The 21,693-nt window shown below is 43.5% G+C and overlaps 1 pseudogene; it reads right to left on the bottom strand.

Moving 5' to 3' along the window:
• Positions 1-19,768: 19,768 nt before the first annotated feature.
• On the bottom strand, positions 19,769-20,693 carry LOC116319981 (annotated as a pseudogene).
• Positions 20,694-21,693: the final 1,000 nt, after the last annotated feature.

Genomic DNA, 21,693 nt, shown 5'->3' with positions numbered 1-21,693 from the left:
GTCACCTACAGCATGAGTCACTTACCTTTCCCGTCACCAGTGAAGCTAGTTTTTTTTACTTTTGTAATGGCGGCATTCTGGCTCTCTTTCACTCTTCTGTACCACCTTTAGGAGTCAATCCAGCAACAGGCAAATGCTAGCAAGACCAGGTACTTTTCTTTCAAAAAAGATGTTTAATGAAAATTTAAATTACGGCAAGACTCTGTCAAAAAACTGTGTTGCTTCTGGCTTATCCGACTCCCCCATTATGTAAGAACATAATTACAGTGTGCCAGAAGCCCAGAATATCAAAAAGTGCATCTATATTCTATACTTTTAACATAACAGTATTTGGCTATTAACTGGAAATTATACACTTATACACACAACAAAAATATATATTTCTCCAAAAACTAGCCTTTAATTGGCTCTTACATTGGTGGCTGTAAATAAACCCTTGAACTCTTATGTGAGTCCGCGCCTGAGTCCGTTATGTTTGACACGGAAAGAGTGGAAAACGCACACAATCACACACACACACACACACACACAAGAAAACACAGGCTGGCAGTGGGTCAGAACGATGTGCAGCAGAGAAACGCTAAGACCACGGAAGGGTTATATGTTCTATGTCAAATCATCAACGATGAATATGGGGAAAACAAAAACAACCTTTATAAATATCTTGCTTTTCTTTTAGCTTGTTCTCCAGGTGTTGTTGAGAACTTTTGTGAATGTAAATGTTAATTGCTTTCATTTAATTATTTTTAATAGTTCTAAATTCAACCAAGTATAAAGTCCCTGCTCTTTATTAATATAAATCATGCAAGCTATGCATCAGCCGCACCCAAACACTCAACATGATTACATAAATTAAGTCATACAAACTTAACAACAACCTTACTGAAGTCTCCAATAAACCGTCTATAGAAATTGGCAAATCTTAGGAACCGTTGCAGCTCCTTCTCAGTCTGGGGCTTGGGCCATTCTATCACGGCCTTTTTCTGGGCCGGAGCTGCCCCTGCTCCACTATGATTCCAAGAAATGACACTTGTATGTGAAACTCGCATTTCTCACCTTTGACGAAGAAAACTTGAAAACCAGGATGAGACAGACATGGTTCATTTGGTCAGAGAGATTCTTAGTGAAATTAAGAATATCATCCAGAGAGAGGAAGAGAAAGTGGATAATGAAATCTCTCAGAATGTCATTTGCCAGTCCCTGGAATATGGCGGGAGCATTGGTGAATCTGTGAATTTGTGAACGACAAGGCGAGATACTCGTCTGATACCTCAGATATGCAAACTGGTTTCCTTTGCATATCCTGACTAGGTGGTGGTTACACAGGTCCAGGTCCTGCAATAACTCAAAAGCGGAGGACAACAGCGTTAGTGGGTACTTGTTCTTCACCCTTCACCCGAGTGGGAACGTGGATGGCAGAATGATCTCTGCAGCTAGTGAGTCGGTGATGTAGCACTCCATTGCCTCCCTATCAGGTTTTGAAAGACTATGTAGCCGATTGGTGGGCAATGGAGTGCCAGGAAAGAAATCTATAGGCACAGGTATCTTCAGGGAAAACATAAAGGTCAGGCTTATCTGTAAACTCCGAAGGCTCAATAACAGAAACACTTTACAATAAAGAAGTCAGGTCTGATACAGTTATTGTCCAGGTAGCATTTGATACACATTGGCATGTGAGAGGTCATTGTATGTATACTTTTCAGTAAAAGGGTTTTTAATACAACACTGCTGGCACAGTGATCTGGGTTTTCCCCCCCTCCACATACATTTTACCAAGACTGTTGAATAGAAGTTCGTTCATATAGAAAAAAGATTCTACATGATCATAAGAAATGCCGCATTTCTGCTGTAGTCAACCTCAAAATCTTCTGTATTGTGCAAAAATCCAGATCCACCCCTCATTGTTTTAGTAAAGTAAAATACAGCAAAAAATAAGAAAAATCAAAGATTCAGTGGCACTAAGTCCTGTTGTTCTTAAATGTATTTTCACCTGTTTAGCAGGATGGATGTTTCCTCGGTGCTGCAGCGGTCATGTCAATGGGGGATCCGGTGGTTTGTCTGTGAATTTCACATTCCTGTGATGCTAATGTATTTGTCACTTTTTACGGAATCATACTCAAAGTAATGTCAGTAATTCCAAGTTTTAAACGCTGCATGGTCGTACTCTCTCCCGAACTCTATATTATCCATTGTTGATCTACACATGTCTGTTGCTGCCACGGACATCGCAGGCTCGTACGTTATTGTCATGAGACACTCTCACAAACAAAATCCCTGTTTAGTAACGCAGTAACGCAAGTAACAGTAATCTAATTCCTTTTTTTGCAATAGTTATCCTTTACTTAACTTGTTACTTGAAAAAATTAATCAGATTACAGTAACGCGTTACTTTTAACACGTTACTGCCTATCTGTAGTTATTACTATATTCACAAGTCTTTTTTAATTTTTAATTTTTAGGTTTTTGTTGTTTGCAAACAAAAACCTAAAAAGCCTTTACAACATTGGTGTAACACCAATATTGTATAGGCCCAGAATAGGCCCAGGGGAAGAGAGAGAGAGCCAATGGTTGCCTGTTCACTGTTCATCCCAGTGATCTAAACCAGCTTCCACAAATAAACAATTTAATGAGAAAAAAACTTCATGACACACATCATTTGCCTGCACACATGCACAGGGTCTAGACTTGTTTTGCTCAAAACTGCAAAGTTGTTTTACCTGCATACGTGACAGTTAGTTCCAAAGTAAAGGACATTAAGTGAAATAACAGGATGCATCTGGCGGAGGAACAGAGGAAGGAAATGTTATTTTTGAATGTGTCCAAGGTTGGGATTACTGGAACTGATGCATGTTATCTATCTGCTTTGACACATGATGCCCGTCATCAGTGTTATATTATAAATACAACTGCTGATGTATTGTTCGGGGGAGATCGATGCAGATTGTGTGATGGTGCTCATCTTCCCCACACGCGTGTGTTTAATAAAATCATTGTTTTGACACCCTGGGACCTTGCAGTCGTTTGTCTCTTCCTCAAATACGAATCATGACATGTATTTGTCACTTTTTACGGAATCATACTCAAAGTAATGTCAGTAATTCCAAGTTTTAAACGCTGCATGGTCGTACTCTCTCCCGAACTCTATATTATCCATTGTTGATCTACACATGTCTGTTGCTGCCACGGACATCGCAGGCTCATACGTTATTGTCATGAGACACTCTCACAAACAAAATCCCTGTTTAGTAACGCAGTAACGCAAGTAACAGTAATCTAATTCCTTTTTTGCAATAGTTATCCTTTACTTAACTTGTTACTTGAAAAAATTAATCAGATTACAGTAACGCGTTACTTTTTAACACGTTACTGCTCATCTCTAGTTATTACTATATTCACAAGTCTTTTTAATTTTTTAATTTTAGGTTTTGTTGTTTGCAAACAAAACCTAAAAAAGCTTTACAACACTGGTGTAACACCAATATTGTATAGGCCCAGAATAGGCCCAGGGGAAGAGAGAGAGAGAGCCAATGGTTGACTGTTCATCCCAGTGATCTAAACCAGCTTCCACAAATAAACAATTTAATGAGAAAAAAACTTCATGTTCTTTCACCTACTATTTAACCTACTCTAAATATGCCATTCCTTTAAAAAAAAGTTTTGTTTTGTTGTTGGTTTTTGGAAATAGCCTGGATAGAAAGGTGGCCAGTCTATAACAACACTAAAACAGTAACTTCCACTTCTGCAGCCAATTTAAGATTTTAAGCAAAATCTGGGACTCTTCACTGAACTGAAGAAGTAAAATGTCTTCAAGGAACTTAAAGTAGTCCAGTTTTCCAAGCTCCTTAAATTGGTTTTGCGGATGATCACAAAATAACATTTTACAGTCAGGAAATCCCCCAAATCTTAATCCAGTCGAGATAGTCAATCCTATAATGCAAGTGAACAAACAAAGTCCCACAAACTGTGATCACCTTGGAGCTCTGATAAGGCAGGAACGGATGGCCATCAATCATCATTTGGCCACAGAGAATTTCAGAAGTTCCATCCATCCATCCATCTTCATCCGCTTTATCCGAGGCCGGGTCGCGGGGGCAGCAGCCTAAGCAGAGAAGCCCAGACCTCCCTCTCCCCAGCCACCTCCTCCAGCTTATCCGGGGAACACCAAATGCGTTCCCAGGCCAGCCGAGAGATATAATCTCTCCAGCATGTCCTGGGTCTGCCCGGGGCCTCCTCGGTGGGACATGCCCGAAAACCTCACCCAGGAGGCGCCCAGGAGGCATCCTTGTCAGATGCCCGAACCACCTCAACTGGCTCCTTTCGATGTGAAGGAGCAGCGGCTCTCTCTGAGCCCCTCCCGGATGGCCGAACTTCTCACCCTATCTCTAAGGGAGGCCAGCCACCCTTCGGAGGAAGCTCATTTCTGCCGCTTGTATCCGCGATCTCGTTCTTTCGGTCACTACCCACAGCTCGTGGCCATAGGTGAGGGTAGGGACGTGATCGACTCGGTAAATTGAGAGCCTCGCTTTTACACTCAGCTCCCTCTTCACCATGATGGACCGGTGCAGCGTCCATCACTGCAGCCGCAGCACCAATCCGTCTGTCGATCTCCGGCTCCCTTCTCCCATCACTTGCGAACAAGACCCCGAGATAGTTGAACTCCTCCACTTGGGGCAGGAACTCATCCCCGACCCGGAGTGGGCACTCCACCCTTTTCCGGCTGAGAACCATGGCCTCAGATTTGGAGGTGCTGATCCTCATTCCCGCTGCTTCACACTCGGCTGCGAACCGTTCCAGTGCGAGCTGGAGGCCCTCACCTGATGAAGCCAACAGAACCACATCATCCGCAAAAAGCAGAGATGAGATTCTGAGGCCACCGAAGTGAAGGCCCTCTGCCACATGGCTGCGCCTAGAAATCCTGTCCATAAAAGTTATGAACAGAACCGGTGACAAAGGGCAGCCCTGGCGGAGCCCATCACCCACCGGGAACGAGTCCGACTTATTGCCGGCAATGCAAACCAAACTCTTGCAACGGTTGTATAGGGATCGAATGGCCCGTAGCAATGGGCCAGACACCCCATACTCCCAAGAACACCTCCCACAGGACACCCCGAGGGACACGGTCGAATGCCTTCTCCAAGTCCACAAAACACATGTAGACTGGTTGGGCAAACTCCCATGCACCCTCAAGTATCCTTGAGAGGATAAAGAGCTGGTCCAGTGTTCCGCGACCAGGACGAAAACCGCATTGTTCCTCCTGTATCCGAGGTTCGACTAGCGGACGAACTCTCCTTTCCAGCACCCTGGCATAGACTTTCCCAGGGAGGGTGAGGAGGTGATCCCCTGTAGTTTGAACACACCCTCCAGTCTCCCTTCTTAAAGATGGGGACCACCACCCGGTCTGCCAGTCCAGGGGTACTGCCCCTGATCTCCACGCAAAAAATTGTAGAGGCGTGTCAACCAGGACAGCCCTACAACGTCCAGAGCCTTCAGGAACTCGGGCGGACCTCATCAACACCAGGGTCTCTGCCACCAAGGAGTTGTTTAACTGCCTCAGTGACCTCGCCCCGAAATTGGCGGGTCATTCCCTCATCCCCAGACTCTGCTTCCTCCTCGGAAGACGTGTCAGTGGGATTAAGGAGGTCCTCGAAGTATTCCTTCCACCGCCTGACAATTTTCTCAGTCGACGTCAGCAGCGCTCCGCCAGCACTATACACAGTGCAGGTAGAGCACCGCTTTCCTCCTGAGACGCCTGACGGTTTGCCAGAATCTCTTCGAGGTAGTCCGAAAGTCTTTTTCCATGGCCTCTCCAACTCCTCCCACACCCGAGTTTTGCTTCAGCCACTGCCCGAGCCGCATTCCGCTTGGCCTGTCGATACCTGTCGGCTGCCTCCGAGTCCCACAGGCTAACCAAGCCCGATATGACTCCTTCTTCAGCCTGGTGGCTCCCTTCACCTCTGGTGTCCACCATTTGGTTCGGGGATTACCACCACGGCAGGCACCAACCACCTTGCGGCCGCAGCTCAATGCAGCAGCTTCGGCGATGGAGACGCTGAACATGGTCCATTCGGACTCAATGTCCCCAGTCTCCTTCGGAATGCTGTTGAAGCTCTGCTGGAGGTGTGCGTTGAAGATCTCACGGACTGGGGCCTCTGCTAGACGTTCCCAGCACACCCTCACTACACGCTTTAGGTGCACCGGGTCTGTCCAGCGTCCTCCCCCGCCACCTGATCCAACTCACCACCAGGTGGTGATCAGTTGACAGCTCAGCCCCTCTCTTTACCCGAGTGTCCAGAACATATGGTCGCAGGTCTGGTGATACGATTACAAAATCGATCATCGACCTGCGGCCTAGAGCGTCCTGGTGCCACGTGCACTTATGGACACTCTTATGTTCGAACAAGGTGTTCGTTATGGCCAAACTGTGATTTGCACAGAAGTCCAATAACAAAACACCGCCGGATTCAGATCAGGGAGGCCGTTCCTCCCAATCACGCCCCTCCAGGTCTCGCTGTTGTTACCCACGTGAGCATTGAAGTCTCCCAGCAGGACAACAGAGTCTCCAGGTGGGGCACCTTCCAGCACCCCCCCCCAGGGACTCTAAGAAGGCTGGGTACTCTGAACTGCCACTCGGCGCATAAGCGCAGATGACAGTCAGGACCCGTTCCCCGACCCTGAGGCGCAGGGAACAAACCCTCTCATCCACCGGGAAAAACCCCAACGTACCGGCAGCAAGCCGAGGGGATATTAGAATACCCACCCCAGCCCGCCGCCTCTCACCAGGGGCAACTCCAGACTGAGACAGAGTCCAGCCCCTCTCCAGGAGACTGGTTCCAGAGCCCCAGCCATGCGTAGAGGTGAGCCCGACTACAGGGAGTGCAGAATTATTAGGCAAGTTGTATTTTTGAGGAACAATTTTATTATTGAACAACAACCATGTGCTCACTGAACCCAAAAACTCATTAATATCAAAGCTGAATGTTTTTGGAAGTAGTTTTAGTTTGTTTTCAGTTTTAGCTATTTTAGGGGATATCTGTGTGTGCAGGTGACTATCACTGTGCATAATTATTAGGCAACTTAACAAAAACCAAATATATACCCATTTCAATTATTTATTTTTACCAGTGAAACCAATATAACATCTCCACATTCACAAATACACATTTCTGACATTCAAAACAAAACAAAAGCAAATCAGCGACTAATATAGCCACCTTTCTTTTGCAAGGACACTCAAAAGCCTGCCATCCATGGATTCTGTCAGTGTTTTGATCTGTTCACCATCAACATTAAGTGCAGCAGCAACCACAGCCTCCCAGACACTGTTCAGAGAGGTGTACTGTTTTCCCTCCTTGTAAATCTCACATTTGATGATGGACCACAGGTTCTCAATGGGGTTCAGATCAGGTGAACAAGGAGGCCATGTCATTAGTTTTCTTCTTTTATACCCTTTCTTGCCAGCCACGCTGTGGAGTACTTGGACGCCAGCGTGTGATGGAGCATTGTCCTGCATGAAAATCATGTTTTTCTTGAAGGATGCAGACTTCTTCCTGTACCACTGCTTGAAGAAGGTGTCTTCCAGAAACTGGCAGTAGGACTGGGAGTTGAGCTTGACTCCATCCTCAACCCGAAAAGGCCCCACAAGCTCATCTTTGATGATACCAGCCCAAACCAGTACTCCACCTCCACCTTGCTGGCGTCTGAGTCGGACTGGAGCTCTCTGCCCTTTACCAATCCAGCCACGGGCCCATCCATCTGGCCCATCAAGACTCACTCTCATTTCATCAGTCCATAAAACCTTAGAAAAATCAGTCTTGAGATATTTCTTGGCCCAATCTTGACGTTTCAGCTTGTGTCTCTTGTTCAGTGGTGGTCGTCTTTCAGCCTTTCTTACCTTGGCCATGTCTCTGAGTATTGCACACCTTGTGCTTTTGGGCACTCAGTGATGTTGCAGCTCTGAAATATGGCCAAACTGGTGGCAAGTGGCATCTTGGCAGCTGCACGCTTGACTTTTCTCAGTTCATGGGCAGTTATTTTGCGCCTTGGTTTTCCACACGCTTCTTGCGACCCTGTTGACTATTTTGAATGAAACGCTTGATTGTTCGCTGATCACGCTTCAGAAGCTTTGCAATTCTAAGACTGCTGCATCCCTCTGCAAGATATCTCACTATTTTTGACTTTTCTGAGCCTGTCAAGTCCTTCTTTTGACCCATTTTGCCAAAGGAAAGGAAGTTGCCTAATAATTATGCACACCTGATATAGGGTATTGATGTCATTAGACCACACCCCTTCTCATTGCAGAGATGCACATCACCTAATATGCTTAATTGGTAGTAGGCTTTCGAGCCTATACAGCTTGGAGGGATACAACATGCATGAAGAGGATGATGTGGGCAAAATACTCATTTGCCTAATAATTCTGCACTCCCTGTATATCTAGCCGGTACTTCTCAACCTCACGCACTAACTCGGGCTCCTTCCCCACCAGAGAGGTGACATTCCATGTCCCTATTGCCAGTCTTGGCAGTGTAGAAATGTTTAGCTTATTTTAGAGTTTAGATATGTAGGAATGTTTAGTTTGCTTTAGAGTTTAGAAATGTGTTAAGATAGAATGTAGAATTATGGTAGAGACACTGACACTGCCCTGGATATAAATAAAGGCCTGACTGTGTCATGAACTTAGGAGTAGATCTTAGGAGACCCTCCCTAGTTGAACTGTGAAAGTAAGACAAAGAGGAGTTATTGCTGAGTGGAAATTCCCAGAGGGATACCTGTGTGGGGGTCTCAACATTTAACTTGATAACTGTGGTCTGGAGAGGAGATGGTATTTATGGCCCCTAGGAAGAGACACACACCCACAGTGTTTTAACTGTTACACTCACACATCCACATGCACACTCACTCACGTGCACGCACATACCAGGTATGCACACACAGTCACTCACGAGCACTCACACATACACGCGGGAACGCGCACACACAGGCATTCACATGCTTGTGCACATAGACACAGACACAGAGTTTCCAGCACACTGTGGGGGATTTATGATGGGGTCGCCTCTATAAAGCTGGCTGGAACTAACAAAGGGGTGAAGATTGTTTCAGAGGGACATCGGCCTCGTCTTCCCTTCTAGAAGTGCATGCTTAAATGAAGATGAATAGAGATGAATAAAGATTTTGTAAAAATGACTACTGAGTTCCGGTGCCATTTCTGGATCCCTCGACGAATAAAGGAACTGGGGTAAAACTGATTATGCAACAGTTTTGGTGCCGAAACCCGGGATTCGTACGAGGCCCAGAGAGGATGAATTGGCAGAGCTGAGATCGTGAAACGAGGCGAACAGAGAGCTAGCTCACATGATTAAAAGGTAAGCACGACCTGTTTATTTTCCAACCGTGCATATTGTTTAAAGCCTAAATTATCTGTTCGCTAAGTTCAGCGTGTCTCAGTGTAAATTCACTCAGTATGTAAAAGAAATGGTGTTTGATCTGTTTTAGTGGCGGTGCGTGATCCGTCTTAGTTAGTATTTAATAGAATCGGTGTTTCATCCGTGGCGGTGTGTGATCCGTCTTAGTATTAGGAAAAAGTGGCGGCGTGTGATCCGTCCTCCGTGCGTTAAAGCAGGAAACGTGTTACTATTAGTTAGAAAGCGGAGCTGAAAGGCCTCGTCGCCAGCTTAGGGCTGTGTGTGTTCCGGGCTTGGTTGCCCCACCTATTCTCGGACGCGGGGATAGGACCTGTGGGACAGGAGATTCCAGGGTGGTTACCTAGGGGACCGGGGACGCCTTAAATAACTAAAGCTAGGTGTTGGATCCTAGTCGCCCTTGATAACCTGCATGAGAGTGGGGGCAAGTTGCTTCGTTAGTGAAAGCATGACGGCTTGGCTCACCCCACTGACTGCAGCATTAGTAAATTGCGTTGTGTGTGTGGAAAGCGCCGTTAGAGTCGGCGTCTCGTTTGAAGTACGGGAGTCAATTACAGTAACAAAAAGAATTTGTGTCTAAAAGTGTGTGTTTGTGGTGTGTAGAAATTGCGGCAGGAGGCCGTGTCGCGAATTGTTGCAAACTGTGAAGTCAATTGGGCGGTTGAATTTGGTTTTATTTTTTATGGGGAAGAGAAACTGCGGTATCCAGTCCGTGGCGCAGTTTGAATAATTCGTGAGGCAAATGTGGTGCGATCTGAAGATCGTGAGCCTAATTGTCCTAGTTAGGTTGAGGTGTATAAGAGCGGACGGCACCCGCTCTTTGTGCTGATCAGGGCGTTGTCCTGTATCAGCAGAGAAGGTGTCTCGCATTAAGTTTTAATGGGACTGCGAGAAGCATGAGGTGTGTGAGCCAGCCTCGAGGGGGCGGGTTCACAGGTGGAACAAACGAGGAGTAAAATGTGTGTGTGTGTGAGAGAGAAACAAAAGGTGGGGGCGAGTGACCAGCCTGTGAGTGTGTGTGAATTACTTGATGACAAAAAGGGAGACAAAGCAGATGAGTTGATTTTCTGTGAAATAATAATAGTTAAGAAATCAAAGTGATCAAATAGGAGAAAATGAAATAAAGTAACTAAAGAAAAACTAAACAGTGGATTAGTGTTAAGTAAATGATAAATAAATTGATAAAATTAATAGTGACATTTAAAGGTGATCAAGTACTCAAGGATGAATGGAGAATTTGTTTGCTGACTGTATGCGAGCTGTTGGGGTTAAAGGAGAATGAGGTTGGAGATGTCATGGTCCTGAGTCTGTCTACTCAGTGTTTTGTGTTTCTTTATGCTTTTGTTTATTCTGAGTATGTATTCTGTTATGATTTGCCATTTGTTAGGTTTCTGTTCTGTGCCTGCCTTGGTCTCACTGTCTGCTTGTGAATCTCTCTGTGTAGTTCAGTGTCGTGTCTGGTTCTCTGTGTCTGAGTTTCCTGTTTTATTCTGAAAGTTCATGTCTCATATCAGTGTGTCCAGTTTTACCTCTCCCCTGTCTCGTTAGCCTAATTTCTACCAGCTGTGTCTCCCTCCTGTTGCCCGTTCCCTGATTACTCCCCGTGTATTTAAGCCCTGTGTTTTCCTGTGCTCTCTGTCGCGTTGTACCCTCAACTTGCTGTGTGCTCATGATTTCCAGTCCTCCTGCACCTCTGTTTTGAGTTTTGTTTGCTTTTGTGAGTTTTATTTTATGTGGAAGTTTTTGGTCCAGCAATAAAGCTGCGTTTTCAGTTTAAATCTAGTTTCCGAAGAGTCCTGCATTTTGGGTCCACCACTCCTGCCTGCCTGCCACACAGCCTACCATGACAGGAGAAGTGAGTTTACAGGTTAATGTGTGGGTGTAAAAAAAAAAAAAAGAGAGAGAGAGAGAAGAAAATAAAAAGTATGGAAGTGTGAGTGGGAAATTGTCTCCAACTGGGGGAAGCAGTGACACTTCAGGTCACCTTCTTCCCCTGCTGGACACAAAAGAAAACATAATTTGGAGTGTTGTGAGTGAAAATGATTAATAACAACATCAAGAAGTTTTTTGTGTTTGCGGTTAAGGACAAATAAAATTTTATTTTGGGGTTTAAAGTCAGTAGAGTACAAAACAAAATAAGCGGAGATGTGTTGCTTTAGGAGTGATGAAAACATGTGCAGTCACAGTGCATAATGAAAGTCTCTCAGTCTGTCGGTTACAGGTGGGGAACGGACCTGGATCAATTCTCCACGGGCAGCAGTCGGAGGAAAATTATAGGTTAAAATCATTAGAAAAAAAAAATAGAAACACCCAGCCAGAATTTTTTGGCTGAATTGTTTTGCAGCTTCCCGTCCTCATCCTGAACAAGCAAGCTCCAAGGAAGCTAATCTCTCCCTGAAGACACAGAGTGCAGTTCCAGAAGCACAGCCATGAACATTAACAGTGGACAGCAGTCCGAGAGACAATACCAGAGACCTGAGCAGAGAGGTCCAGCAGCACTATGGGCAAACGGCATCAGAGAGAGAAGATCCATCATCTTGATTGGATGAATGGAGATTCGTTTCCAGCAAGCTGCAACCTCACTGTGTGTGAAGGACCTTTGAGAAGATTGTCTGAGTTTGACATTTGCCATGTTTGGAGCGAGATGGCAATGAAAGAGACAGTGGGACACAGAGATACACGGGACAAAGCTGAAGAAGACTGACTGACATCGGACTGCAAAGTGGGAGAGAAGAACGAAGAGAGAGGACCAGAGTGAAAGAAAAGGAATGCTGTTTTAGTGTGGGGAGAGGACTTATTGTTTTAATCTGTAGATGTCGTGAGGTGCCATGACGAGAAGGAGTAACTGAGAGGATCGTCTACAAGATGGGAGCTGAGGCCAGGAGAGAGTCTTCAGGAGGATCAGAGATCACCTTCAGCACAGCAGACATCGCGCAGGAGATCGTCATGAGGAGACTCTGCACAGCAAAATTTTAAATAAAATGAAAGAGTGTTGACGTTGAGGAAGACAGCTAAGGTGTACGACGTGCTCTGCCTTAAAATCTTCAGCAGCGTTGGAACATGAGAATCGAGGGATGGAGAGAGCGTGCCAAGCTCCAAAAGTGACAGCGCAGAGGAAGTCCAGCGATGGAATTGTGATTCTGTGAACAGCACAAATGATTTGATGCTCTGTAGAGAAGCCTTTTATGAGGGAGAGATGTAAACAGACAAGCCTTTCATCTACATTTATATCATGTCAACTTCTCTAGGCTGGTTAAGGGGAAATTGGAGAGAAACAGTAGTGTTAGGTGTGATAACTGTTGTTATTGTAACTGTGATTTTTCTTATAAGTGAATTGCCCAGAGACAGACCTGAATCCACTCCGGCGACTCCACCATCACAGGCCACGGCGAAGCGAACCAAACGTAGGGAAACAGGTAAATCAGATGAGTGTTTTGATTATTATGGCGGTATAGAGTTGGACCACGTTAAAGGGTACATAGCTTCGTATACATTCGACCTTTGTGCTGTCATTAAATGTAAAGGTTTAAACAGTTCATGGCGGGGATATGTCTGGGTAGGTTACAATCCAATGGTAGATATAGAGTGTAATAATCAGAAGCTTGGCTACCCCTATCACACTTATTGGAAGGGCCCGTGTGAGTACTGGTCTACCATAGTGAAGTATTCTGGCACGTGGCGCCCGTACAAGGACACCGCGTGGCAGAAGCTTGGGTTTCAGCGGGACTTCTCAGCTGGGCAGAACCCGTTGACCCTCTCACTGACCCGTTGGTATGACACTGTGTGGCCCGCCCGGTCTGTGGTGTATTTATTTATAGGGGCAGATGTCTCAAGGAAGGATCCATACGGTCTGGTTAAAATTAATTTTAGAGAGTTTGCACCTGATGTGGCTGAAATAATTGTATTAACACCTCCCCCACCATTGTCACTTTCAGAATAGGGCCCACAAATACTTGAGGTAGATTATACAAGACTCAAAGCTAAAACAGCTCATTACAATGGCCACTGGCTACCGTGAGAGCAATTTATGGTTAGACTGGCTTATCCAAAATGCTAGGGAACAGAATGTTTCAGATTGTGTGGCGTGCGCAGCTGCCCGCCCACATCTTTTCACAGAACCAGCTCCTTTATATCCCGAAGACCAGTGGGGATTTGAGTGCATGCTCAGACTCACCAGAGAAGCGGTTTTTGAAGGTAATTGTACTACATTAGCAAGTTTGTTTCCACCAATAGGTAATGACACTGTACTTGGTCCCTTCATGCCAAGAAGAGCCAACTACACATGTTTTAACTTTACTGTGTTTTTCCCTGACAGACATGAGAATGAGGTCGGGGAGATTAACGCTGATTGGTGCACTGTGACGTACCTGGCGAGAGGAAAGTTATCAAGAGACACCGGCACTGAAATAGGCCTGTGGGCACGTGCTGGTTTGTAGTATTATTATGGTGGGTACAGATTGTATGTTAGAATTCCTAGTGGGACTTCTGGTCTCTGTGCCATGGTACGTTTAGGTGCACCTCTCGTTTTAGTGGAGAAAAGGGGGTGCGGCTGGCTAAGCCCGGCACTGCTCAACTGACAGCCACGTGCAGACGTCATGTGTTGGCCAAACGGTCACCAGGATCATTTGACCTTATAATAGGATCACCAACACACATAGATGCTATTGGAGTGCCTAGGGGTGTGCTTAAATGAATTTAAGGTAGCAGACCAAATTGCTGGAGGAATTGAAAATCTCCCAATAATTTCTGCATTTTTTCCAGTAACTCCAAATAAGAATGTGGATCGTATTAATTATGTGCATTATAATGTCCTGAGACTGGCGAACCTTACCAGGGACGCGGTTGAAGGGCTTGCTGAATAGTTGGGTCCAACATCTTTAATGGCAGTACAAATCGGATGGCGTTAGATATGTTGTTGGGAGAAAAAGGGGGCGTTTGCGCAACGTTTGGGGATATGTATTGTACTTTTATTTTAAATAACACAGCTCCAGACAGCTCTGTGATCCGAGTTCTGGAAGGCCTAAGGACGTTGTCCACCACGATGTACGAGCATTCAGGAGTGGATAACCTGCTGGAAGTATGGATGATTTCTGTCTTTGGGCAATGGAAAGGTTTCATTATGTCAATTATGGTTTCTTTGTCTGTTTTTACTGCAATATTAGCGACATGTGGGTGTTGTTGTGTGCCGTGTATCAGAGCTTTGTTCGTAAGACTCATAAATCGTGCTGTGGGAGAATCTGATACAAAGGCAGACACCATGCTACTTTTGGGAAATGGGGAGTCACAGTATGAAAACATTATGGTGAAAGATTTAGTGTAGTTTTATCTGCCATAGGGCAGATAAAAAGGGGGATTTGTAGGAATGTTTAGTTTGCTTTAGAGTTTAGAAATGTGTTAAGATAGAATGTAGAATTATGGTAGAGACACTGACACTGCCCTGGATATAAATAAAGGCCTGACTGTGTCATGAACTTAGGAGTAGATCTTAGGAGACCCTCCCCCAGTTGAACTGTGAAAGTAAGACAAAGAGGAGTTATTGCTGAGTGGAAATTCCCCAGAGGATACCTGTGTGGGGGTCTCAACATTTAACTTGATAACAGTGGTCTGGAGGGGAGATGGTATTTATGGCCCCTAGGAAGAGACACACACCCACAGTGTTTTAACTGTTACACTCACACATCCACATGCACACTCACTCACGTGCACGCACATACCAGGTATGCACACACAGTCACTCACGAGCACTCACACATACACGCGGGAACGCGCACACACAGGCATTCATGTGCTCGTGCACATAGACACAGACACAGAGTTTCCAGCACACTGTGGGGGATTTATGATGGGGTCGCCTCTATAAAGCTGGCTGGAACTAACAAAGGGGTGAAGACTGTTTCAGGCTACGTCCACACGTACCCGGGTATTTTTGAAAACGCAGATTTTTCTATGCGTTTGCACCTTTAAATCCCACGTGTAAACGGCGTTTTCGGTCACTGAAAACGGAGATTTCTAAAAACTCTGGCCAGGGTGGATATTTTCGAAAACTCCGCGTTTTGCATTTACGTGTGGACGAGAAAACGGAGAAAACACAGCGTCAAAGGTGTGCGCCTTTTTGGCGTCACAGTGTGCGCCACGTTGTTGTTTCGGTGAAATGAATTTCTACAATACTGTTACTGTTAATTGTACTCTCTGCAGTGTTTAAATGCTTACATACACACACACAGTTACTGTCCCTCCACACATACGACTCGGTTCTGTTTCTATGCCCCATCTTTGTTTACTATTTCCCACCGAGGCTTCTAGACTTCTGATTGGCCAACATTTCTACACGGTTAGGAATATAGCGCCACCTGTTGCTTTAGCATGTTCCTAGCAGCGTTTTCCTTCATTTCTGCCTTTACGTGTGGACGGGATTATTTTTAAAAACGAAACGGAAAATCTCCGTTTTCAAAAATACCCGATATGCGTGTGGACGTAGCCTCAGAGGGACACCGGCCTCGTCTTCCCTTCTAGAAGTGCATGCTTAAATGAAGATGAATAGAGATGAATAAAGATTTTGTAAAAATGACTACTGAGTTCCGGTGCCATTTCTGGATCCCTCGACGAATAAAGGAACTGGGGTAAAACTGATTACGCAACAGCAGCCGGGGATCAGTCCGCCAGGGCCTTCGCTCCTGGCTGCCGCCCGGCACACAATTTCAGAAGTTATGAAGAAGAATCATCACTGTACACACTGGATACATTTGATTTCTTTCCCAATTAAATTCTTTAATCTCATGAAATGCTTGTGATTGTTCTTCATTATACTGAAGCAGAAATCAAGTGAACATCATGCTGTATAAGAAAAATTCAAAAGGAACCAGTTAAATGAGTAAATCATAAGACTTATCACCAGAATAACAGCAGCAGAAACAGTTTTAATAGTTTTGCTGCCCCTCGAGGTAAAGTAGGAACCGATTTTCTTTTGTCCACTGTCCACTTTCTGCTGTGACACAACAAATTTCCCACGTGTGGGACTAACAAAGGTTATCTTAAGTTTGGAGGTCTGTAGTGATTGAGGAAAACTGGCGACCTCTAAGCATAAGCATCCGTTGACACCACTCTGTGTCCACTTCATGGCTGATTTACTGTCTTTCCCAATTTGCTATAATACCACTGATAGATGACTGTGGAATATTTAGTAGCAAGCAAATTTCACTAGTCTGCACATCTAGGTGCTTGATGTTATACACCTGTGGCCATGTAAATAATTGGAACACCTGCATTCAATTTTTTTTATGGGTTAATATGTTAAAGGTATTCACTTAATGTGTGACTGAGGATGGATGATTTCAAGAAATAAATGACAAACCTTTGTTAAGGTGGAGCAAATGGCAGCACAAACATGAGTACAAAGAAAAGTACTGGAAACATACAGGGAAGATAAGACTGTTTCAGTGAAGGCAAGAAGGCAAGCGCTATTATAATTTTTCACAAACCTGACATTCACCAGGAGCTCACCAGATTTGCTGCATATGGAGTGGATGTTAGCGAGGAGGATAGTAGGAAGAGGGAGCCAATGCTGGCCCAGTCTTTTCAGGCTGTGATGAATACTGCCATGACTGCCCTATTTCCATGGCTTGGAATCCTGATTTAGGTGTGATATATGAAAGCACATGACATACCAGAGGATATATGGAATGTTAAATTCACTGGTAGTATTTCTCTGGTTACCTATCAACAGTGTTGGGTAAGTTACTTTAAATTAGTAACTTAGTTACATTACTAGTTACTTCTCTAAAAAAGTAACTCAGTTACTTCAAGTTACTCGTTACTTTCAAAGTAACTAGTTACTAGGGAAAGTAACTTTGGTTTTACTCAGAATTCTCTTGTTAATGTGTTGCTTCCGTAACTGGATACCCAGCCAGACTGCCAGTCTTCTAGCTTGCTTACTTGCCACAAGTGCACTGTGCCACCTACCAACAGAAAGGAAAAAATAATGTGCACATTTCCACGAGAGAAATCCCACGCCTGGACCGTCGTTGACCGCCGCCATGATTCTAGCCTGCTTTTTACATCCAACACAAAAACTGCAGTCGTGGTGCTTTTGATTGTACTCAGAACTTGGAAATTCTGCCTTCTGAATAGGAAGATGTAGGTAACACCAGACTGCAGATGAGCTGCATACAGAGCTGGACTCTGTATGCAAAAAATCGTCCCGGGCATTTTGACTAGAGACCGGCCCACCATTATAGGAAAAATCATAAAGCCTTTGAATGAAAACAAACACTGTTGTGACAGTGATGTACACTGTTCTGATGGTATATATGTATCAATCTATCAATCGTTTGTTGTAAGACTCAGATAATTATTTTTTTAAAAGCGAGACATTTTAAATGAGAATAATAAAGAAAAGTATTTCTTTGTGCCCCCCCCCTTTCCTGTTAATGCCCTACCTGGCCCCCTGGCATCACTTTGCTAGACCCGCCCCTGCACAGTTACCAGCTGTCAGCTACGTGAAAAGGATCCTGGTGTTATTTGTCTCTCAGAAACAGTTCATAACTTCCCTTCAACTCATCCATGTCACCTAAAAAGGTAAACCTGTTTCTCCATCACCTGTTCAGCTCTGATGATTCAGTAAGGACATCTCCTGGTTTCATCTTCATGTTTCCCTCTCACCAGATAACCAAACCGATATCATGACCAGCAGCTTTACAGCTGTGGCTCCAGCAAACATCAGCTGATACTAGAAATTAATATTAAATAAATTCTAACAACAGCTGATCAAGCTTAAACGTGCTGCTGTTGTTTAACGCGACATCCGCTGGTTTCCTCTTTCTGGCGCAAAGTGGGCGATAAATAAACAAGAGAAAAAAGCCGATCAGCTGATCATTGATCAGTTTCATGATTGAAGTAGAAACAGGAGAGGAGAGAATGAGAGAAGAAGAGGCAGCTGTGCAGCTTCAGCTTTGTGTCTTTTTCATTGTAGCTGAAGTCCGGGACAAACTGTGTTCCTTTTCACCTCAGTACGAAACGCTTGAAATATTTTCTCTGAATACCAGACGATTCTGTTTTTTACGGACGGTTGGCAACTCTAATAATTAACCGTATGAACAAAATAAAGTTCAACATCAGTAACATAGCACCCACCCAGCTGTATAGAAACTCCGTCATGCTAGCTAGCACGCAGATACGAAAAAGTCAGCATAACGAAAATAAACTCCACCTAAACTTGGTTTATATCTGACCCAGATAGACTGCAGGTCATAACTTCTTACCTGAAGTTCAGTTCACCTGACACGCGCGGACCGGCGGCCGCTTGGGTCTCTCCTCTTGCCTCCTTTTCCTTCATCCACCTGCTGGCTTCCACCACTTGCTAATGTTATTGAATCTGTGGAAGATCCGCGATATCCACCACACGGCGTAACGAGTAACGAGCCTATCTAAATCCCAGTAACGAGTAACGCGTTCCTGGTTTTGGCATAATAACTAGTTACCGTGCTCGTTACCACAATAATAACGTAGTTACTGTAACGCGTTACTTAATAACGCGTTAGTCCCAACACTGCCTATCAATGATAAATCACTAATTTAAGCAAGGCAAAGTTTTACTAATATTACATGATAATAATAACTGTAAGCTGTAACACCTGCAAACTGTAACTTTATGGCAGTCTAAAATACCACTAAGTTGGACACCAAATCTACTCATAGCATTGTTTAAAAAGGAAGGCTACAAAGACAGTTCTCTCTCTCATACACACAGTTTTGTGCACAAATGACACGTAACTCTATAGGCTAATGTTATACAATTTTATATCTGACTGAATAAAATATGTCTTGTAATAATTTCCTGTGTTCAGCATTAGCACATTGCATTTGTACCAGATATTATTTAGTAAAGATGTGTCTCTAATCATGTTTTTAATTCCTCTTCCGGCCCTGCACCAGCAGCTGCAGCAGTAGGACTTGTGGTGGCAAAAAATATGTTCACATTATGTTTAATCAGAATCAGAATACATTAATAACCCTTAAGGAAATTAGGCTTGTAAGAATAGGCAGTATTCCTTAAGAAAATGAAAAAAAAAATCAGCGTCAGCAACAACTAAATCCCAAACAACAACAATAACACGATAGTTTTAGCTGTGATTAGGATGGTCTTTGAGTGCTTGAGCAGTCGAGTATGAATGGCTGTATTTACCTGCAGTAGGCATTTAGAGTCACTGCTGCTTCTTGCATGCATGAGAGCAGGAGGGAAAAGAAAAATACATAATTGATACTGATGTTACTGTTTAATTAGTCATAATCATGAACACAAATGATTTCAACTGTAAGTAAAAAAAATGAGTATTGACAGTATTGATACATTAGTTTATTTTGACAGCGCAGAACAACCTTTTGAGGTGTTTAGAAATCTCCTTCATTTTTAGTCCATATATAATTGGATTGAAAAGGGGAGGATACATTACGATTTGCAAAGTCAATATTGAATGTACAATCTTTGGAAAATTAGACTCCAGACCAGATATAATGATATCAAATGCACACAAACACAAATAGCTGATCAAAACTATCAAGTGGGGCAAACAGGTCTGTGCAGCTTTTCTCCTGACTTCTTTACAGCTTTGATAGGATATCACAAGTATCTTGGTGTAAGTGAAGAATATGAAAACTGCAGGGAGAATTGCAACATTAAATAGTACAACCATATTATGTACAGTCTGTGCTTTTAAATGCACACATAGAAGCTTGTAAATTGTATTGTTGCAAAAAATTCCAGGGAAAGTAAAGTTACAGATTTTTTTATTGGCCATTAATACAGCTGCCACTGCAACCTGAGAAGAAGGCACAATCCAAGCTAAGGTTAAAAAAATGCTGATAGTGTTTTTTGTCATGATAATTGGATATTGCAGAGGTTTGCATATAGACACATATCTGTCATAGGCCATGGCAAACAAGAGTAAAAATTCTGAACCACCCAAGGAGTAAAACATAAAAACTGAAAGAGACAGACGAATAAAATATGATCTGTCTTTTAGATAAAAAGTCAATCAAAAGCTTTGGGTAAATAACAGTGCTTAACATAACAGAGTTCAATAGCAAAGCTGCAATAAAAATGTACATAGGCTCATGGAGACTTTTCTCAACCACAATGAGGAATACAATGGTGAAATTACAACAGAGTATGAGAATGTATACAGTAAACATGATCATAAAATAAAGATATCTGTATTTGTTCACCTGGAAAAACCCATCAAGAGTTACGTATGATACATTTAATGCAAGCTCCATTAAAATGATGAACCAAAATTGTAATAAATAAAATGAGATATGACAGCAAGTGAGAGAAAACAGAAAGTGAACACCTACCTTATCCTGATCGGCATATGAGTGGACTTAAGAAAGTGAATGGTTTGACTTCTACTTGGACTCTGTTCATGAAACTGCTTCACCCTCTATGGACTTCATCCCTAACTTCATCCCTAACTCTCAGTACAGTCCTGTGTTGAACTGTTTTCTCAGTACTGCCCCCGCTGTTTTTTTTGACTATTAAAACATTTAAGGAATTTCTTGTTTCATTCCTGATCACAACCACATTTATTGTGAATATTTGCACCCACAAAGTAAAATTGTATTTATTTTGTAAGAATTTTTCCATTCATCTAAAAAATACTTTTTGTCCTTTGTAGTATTATAGTGTATATATGTTCTCACTGTAAAAAAAATCCTTTCACAAGACTGCAAGTAGTGTGAAAAACTAAGTACACACTGGTTGCTTCTATAGGAATTAAAAGGGTAAGTAGTAACAATGTGCTAATATTTAAATGCAACTTATTAATTGATCATTAGCAAGTGTCAACATATAGGTTATATGTAAAAAATATTGTATATATGAAAAAGGTTATTAGAAAAAAAAAAACCTAAGCAAATATAAGCAAAAACCTGCTGAATGTAATGATAGTACAATTACAAAAAGACTGAACAGGTATGGCTTATTTGGAAGAGCTCCCAGGAGAAAGGTTTGTGAGGTTGCATCTAAACAAACCACAAGAATTCTGAAACAATGTCCTTTGTAGAGATGAGACCAAAGGGGGGATGCTTACCCAAAATATATAGAGTGTTACAAAAACCATCCATTTTCTTCCACTTATCTGGGGTGGCGACTCCATCCTTTCTCAGCTGTGGACAATGGGCTTAAACTTGGAGGTGCTGATTCCCTTTCCTGACGCTTCACACTTGGCTGCTAAGTACTCCAGTGTGAGCTGGAGGCCACCACCTGATGAAGCCAACA

Source organism: Oreochromis aureus, linkage group 16 (genome assembly GCF_013358895.1).
Source record: "Oreochromis aureus strain Israel breed Guangdong linkage group 16, ZZ_aureus, whole genome shotgun sequence".
NCBI lineage: Eukaryota > Metazoa > Chordata > Actinopteri > Cichliformes > Cichlidae > Oreochromis > Oreochromis aureus.
The sequence above is the reverse complement of the archived record's forward strand: the minus strand, read 5'-3'. Positions and strand labels throughout refer to the sequence as shown.